Source organism: Colossoma macropomum, unplaced genomic scaffold (genome assembly GCF_904425465.1).
Source record: "Colossoma macropomum unplaced genomic scaffold, Colossoma_macropomum, whole genome shotgun sequence".
Lineage (NCBI taxonomy): Eukaryota > Metazoa > Chordata > Actinopteri > Characiformes > Serrasalmidae > Colossoma > Colossoma macropomum.
Window position 1 is genome coordinate 29,535 of NW_023495547.1, and position 5,971 is coordinate 35,505.

The following is a 5,971-nucleotide window of genomic DNA, read 5'->3' on the forward strand; positions in this document are numbered from 1 at the left end:
CCACTTTATACACAAGGTGACAATTTTTTTTTGTCTGGGGATCTTATTTACTCCAACTTTACCTTCTTTTAACCAGTTTTTAATTCATTACTACTCTTTGAGGTGTTTCTCTCAGCTATTTAAAGTACTCACTGAGTTTTGGTATAAGCACCCTCTTTACTTTTAAATTAAAAGTCCCCATTTCATTTAAGGTCTTCTGTAAATGAGTATTTGTTTTTCTTAATTGTTTTTCTGCATCTGATTCCAGTTCATTTTCTCGCACAGTATTTCAACTTATGTAAGTGTTGTGGTATCTTCGGTCAGAAAAAAAAAAAAAAGCTTTCTGCATGCTTTCTGAAAGCTTCTTTGTTGTGATATTGCAGTATCTTCTCATCATGGTAACAGATGTTGTTCAGCGGGATGATGACTCTAGTAGCTGTTGCGTTGACCCCTTTCAGAGTCTTCTTCACCTCCTGTAGGAGCTTCTTCTCTTTTTGTTTGTTTTTATTAAATGGGAGTCTTTCTACTTCAGGTACTACTAGTAGCTGCTGATTTCATACCCACTAACACACACACACACACACAGAGACATACTTGCACCCCCTAAAACACCCACTACACATACCACTGCCCGTTACACCCACTGCCCATGCCATACCTGATGCTGCTGAAGTCTCAGTGTCCACCTCATAGTGTCTGCCCTATCCAGTGTTTTTTGTCAATATCAATGCCAGAACTACTACCAGAACCAATGATCCTGTCATAACAAAGAAGCACAAGCAATGAAGGTAATCAGAACACCAACTAAAGCTGCACCTAAAAGTCCAGTTACTGCTCTTCTCATGACTTCAGTTGTTCTGCTGAATTCATCAGAAAACTCCTCATTGTACGCTGACAGCTGGTTGATTTGTTGAAGTTTAGGCTGATGTTGTTCATAAAGTTTTATGAACTCTTTGCTGCAGTCGAGGAGGTCATCAGAAAGTTCTCTATCATGAACAAAGAAAAAAATAAAATAAAAATAAAAATTGGCACCATTAACACACAGCATAACAATCTTTCATGCTGCTGACCATTCAATCAGCCGACATTTGCATTTAATCATCATCAGTATTTCATCATCAGTCACTAGTATTTTTGTACACAATAGACTTTACAAGTGATTTATAAATAATTTCCAGGTCAGATGATGCAGCTGATCACATTTGTTATTGTTATTGTTTTGTTTTTTTTGGGGAAAAAATGTTACTAATGTCACTAATTAATTAGGAAGAGTGATTTTAAAGAAATTTCAAAGATTTTTTAATAATGTGGTCAGAGTGCTATCATCAGGAGCTATTGACTCTCACTGAATGCCTCTCAACCAATCGCTTTGCCAGGTTGGAACTAAATTCAGCGAATACATGAATAATTACACTAACCCTTCATCAGCAAAGTCTAGACGCCGTTCATTATAGCTGCCATCACTGTCAGTACTGTCCTCCACTGTCTTAGTTCTCTTGTTTCCCATGACTCAGTTTGGCTGGAAAATGTTTTAGAATAAAGCCCTCTGTCAGAACAACTTGAAGAAGAAGAAGAACAAAAGGAAAAAGAAGAAGAAGAAGAAGAAGAAGGGAAAAATCAATCTGTTGTAAATGTAGCTGATTACCCTGACTTCTAAAGCAGTCACAACAGACAAAATCTGAAACAAACTCATTTTATATACTGCTAGTCTTTTCGCTAGAAGGTCGAAGTTCTCCAGTCTTTTTAAAATGTGGCCTAAAAAGCAATGTTCGAATTATACTCAAGCTTTTGCAGGGAGTCTTTTCAAGTCATGTCCAGATTTTGTCTGTTATAAAGTACAGACACACACACGCACAGTATTACAGTATAATGTGGTATTTTGTGCCATTTGATCTCATATTTGATTAGATTGACTGAAACGTGTTGGTATCACTGTTATTATTATTTTATAACTTCAAATAGCATGCTTTAATGTGTTCACTACATTCTTACACTACTGTCATGTATTAGCTTGCTGCTAACTGAAAGTCTGGCTTTTGGGGGTCCTGATTTAGTCTGTTATAATATACGCACTGCATACACACAGAATCATGTTTTTTGTGTTTTTAAATGTTGTAAGTGTATTTACATGTTTACAGTGCTTAGGTGAAGGGGGTGATCCAAACCTTCGCACAGATTTCAGATTTTATCTCTGGCATCTGACATGCATGCACCTACAGTTGTCGTTTAGTTTGCTGCTTGCACTGAAACTAACATAGACCAAAAGTATGTGGACCCCACCCAATTATTGGCTTCAGGTGTTTTAGACACACCTGTTGCTAAAAAGTATATACAATTAAGCACATCGCCATGTAATCTCAATGGAAAAACACTGGCAGTAGAATGGGTTTTAAGTTGAATGACTATAAACATGGCACTGTCATATGATGCCACCTTTATCCCGAGTCAGTCTGTGAAACCTCTGCCCTGGTCAGCTGTAAGTGCTGTTATTGTGAAATGGAAGCATCTAGGAGCAACAATAGCTCAGCCACAAAGCAGTTGACCACGCAGACTGACAGAGCAGGGCCACTGAGTGCTGACCTCACTCCCCACTGATTATCATTTTTGGAATTAATTGGAACAGCGATTACATACCAGGACTTCTTGTCCAACATCAGTGCCTGACCTCACAAATGCTCTTTTGACTGAATGGGCTCAAATTCAAGTCTATGAAAATGGTGAACACAACATTTTCCTATAAACTCTAACTTCTCAAAACTGATTTATTGAACTGGAATGTGGCAGCTGGTGTTACAATCATTTTATTTTTTTCATGAATTCAAATAACATGTTTGCTTCAATCAAACACTAACGGCATATATTAGATAGTTTCTAGATAGCTAGGCAGAGCTATATTAGCTTTCTCAGTGACTGTAGAGTATGATGGCTAAAAAAGGAATGACTTTACAAGGTGACTTTAAATCTCCACTTCCCACGACTGCACTTTCAAACAAGACTTATTTGGCAGGAAAACCATAACCCTGATCCGGTGAGCGCATGTGGAAAACATCACAATTTTTTCAGGGGAGTTTTAGAATAGCAGCTATTCTCAGACTGGTCTATGCAGTTTCACTGTCACTGCTTTTCTTGACCTTTATGCTAGAACTAGATGAGTATTACCCCCTTTCTTTAGTGGTTAGGGTGGTGAAATTTCTTTTAGTCGGAGACGCCATGAAAGTGGATTACAATTATCAAGCTGTACACAGAATGCTATCTGATTGGCCAAGTCAAATGTGCTGAGAATGGACCACCACACAAATAATTTCTGGACAAGGGCAATCCGGTGGTCTGAAACTAATCAAAGATGATTGAAGCAATGTCGACAAAAGAACTGTGTATCAGGAGCTTCATGAGATGGGTTTCCATGGCCGAGCAGCTACACACAAGCCTAAGATCAAATTGCACAATGCCAAAGGGTTTTAGCTGGAAAAGGGGCATTGACTCCATATTATGGAGCCTATGGATGAATGGGATGTCATAAAAGCTCCTGTAGGTGTAACATGTAGGTGTCAAGACACTTTTGTCCATATAGCATATGTGTGTTGGAACATAAGTGTGAAAAAGACAAAAAAGAAGAAACTCAGGGAAACTCTGTTGTTCTAATACAGACTGGCTTCCCATTGAAATGTAATGGATTCTCTTAGCACACACTCTTTGTGTTTTGTGGTGAGGTGCTACTTAAAATGTTGATGGTGATTTGTCGAGATATTGACCCATTTGATCACTTCTTGAGAAATTATGGAACTATTTTTAAAATTAATTTTCGTGAAAATATGCCAAATTTATCAAAAAAAGTAACCATATTGGACTAAAAGACTGGAAAGCTACAAAATTTATTTTGGGATTATTTCCTGTTTTTTAGACAGTGCTGCAAAGTGGCCTGATGCTAAATTTGAGCTGTTTGTTAAAAATAAAATAAACAAAATAAAATAAAACAAATAAATACACTGAAAAATTCTATTGCAATTTTTGTGTCTTTTTGTGTTTTGTGTATTGAGGCTAGCCTCTTTAAAGGAGGACAAAAATTAGTATCTGTTTCCTAGGCTAACATGAGATTTTATGGTATGTGTACAGCAGGTATGGCTGTAACCATTCAGCAGAATCCAGACGCGTGCGGATAAACCTGACAAGATTGGTTTTATTAACACTAGGCAAAAACATAGTCAAAACACAGATGTGGGTCAAAACCGAGAAGTGCAAAAAGATCACGAAAGTGATCATATCATGAGACGAACAAAACAATAGGGCAAGACAAAAGACGAGGTCAAAAAGGCAGGCAAAACAGTCAAAACACAGATCCAAAATACCAGGCAACAGTACAAAAGGAAACAGGTAAAAGACAGAGTCAAAAACGAAGCAATGGTCCAAAAACAGAATCATGCAATCAGAAATAACACTCAGTATGTTCTCAGGGAAGCAATACCTCGCACTGATACTCGCTAAAGCCCGGGCTTATATACTACTCTGACTAAACACATGACTAGGCACACAGGTGAAACCAGTTAATACTCAGGAGGCTGAGATCTCTGACAGGTGTGTGAGAATGTGTCAGAAGTCACATGACCCCTGCTTGGCTCTTGGGTAATGGAGTCCACTTCGGACTCCGATTCCAAAGGGAAGTTCCAAGTCACGTGATCTCCCAAGGGAGCTTGGGAAATGAAGTCCATTTCAGTCTGCGAGGTTGTACCAGGCATGACAACGGCACACATGATTCAACCCATTAACTAATGAACTGCTCATGTGATGCATCAGGTGTGTTAAATAAATCCAGAAGTGAAATGCTGGTGGTCGTATGACAGTACCTGACAGAATGGTGGTTTGCTGAAAAAGAATTGTAGATGTGGCAAAACAGGCGCAGCTCCCTGACGTATTTGACCTAGGAGACATGAAATATAAAGTCAAAAGCTGTACGCAAACTCCACATTAAGCAAAACTTTACTGCAGAAAAAGGCACACGCTGGAACACATCTGTTCATACAAGGCTGTTCAACGTAGGCAAACAGAGCGTGTTCCATAAGTATTTGGACAGTGACACAATTTTTGTAATTTTGCATCTGTACACCACCATAATGGATTTGAAATGAAGAAGACAGGATGTGATTTAAGTGTAGACTTTCAGTTTTAACCACAATGTTGCATCAACAATTTAGGAATTACAGCCATTTTTAGTTGTTCCTTTTTAACAGAAAAAATTAAAAATAATTGCACAGTTGACTGACAAGCAGTTTCATTTCCTCATTGTTTCATGACCAGGGGATAAAAGGTCTGGAGTTTATTCCAAGTGTTGAATATACATTTGGTAGCTGTGAAGTGACGGGGGCCATCATTCGGCTGATAAAACAAAACTTCAGGAGTGGCCAAATCAACAATGTGGTACATTCTTAAAGAAGGAATGTACCGTTGAGCTCAGCAACACCAAAAGGCCTGGAAGATCAGGAAAGACAACTAAAGTGGACGATAGCAGAATTCTTTCTGTGGTGAAGAGAAACCCTGTCATAGCATCTAGTCTAGTCAATGACATTTTAGAGGAGGTTGATGTAAATACAGTGAGTTTATCTTAAGATGCAAACCACTGGTAACACTCAAGAACAGAAAGGCCAGATTAGACTTTGCCAGAAAACATCTAAAAGAGCCTGCCTAGTCCTGGAACACGATTCTTTGGACAGATGAAACCAAGAATAACTTGTTCCAGAATGATGGGAAGAGTATGGAGAAGCAAAGGAAGGGCTTTACGATCTGAAGCATACCACATCATCTGTCAAACATGGTGGAGGCAGTGTTATGCGAACTCGGTCACTGGTGTTTATTGATGATGTGACTGCTGATAGAGGTAATACGATGAACTCTAAAGTGAACAGAGCTCTACGTTCTGCTCAGATTCAGTTAAATGCTGCAAAACTGCTAGTATGGGGCATCACAGTACACATGGATAATGACCCAAAACATACTGCAA

General features: G+C 38.6%; 1 long non-coding RNA gene across 1 annotated transcript; it reads right to left on the reverse strand.

The window, feature by feature from the left end:
• Nucleotides 1-448: 448 nt before the first annotated feature.
• On the reverse strand, nt 449-4,896 carry LOC118802377. The gene is made up of 3 exons (XR_005006659.1): nt 4,821-4,896; nt 1,398-1,537; nt 449-965 (listed from the first exon to the last, which is right to left on the reverse strand). It is a non-coding gene; the product is annotated as an uncharacterized LOC118802377 (long non-coding RNA).
• Between the last annotated feature and the right edge of the window lie 1,075 nt (nt 4,897-5,971).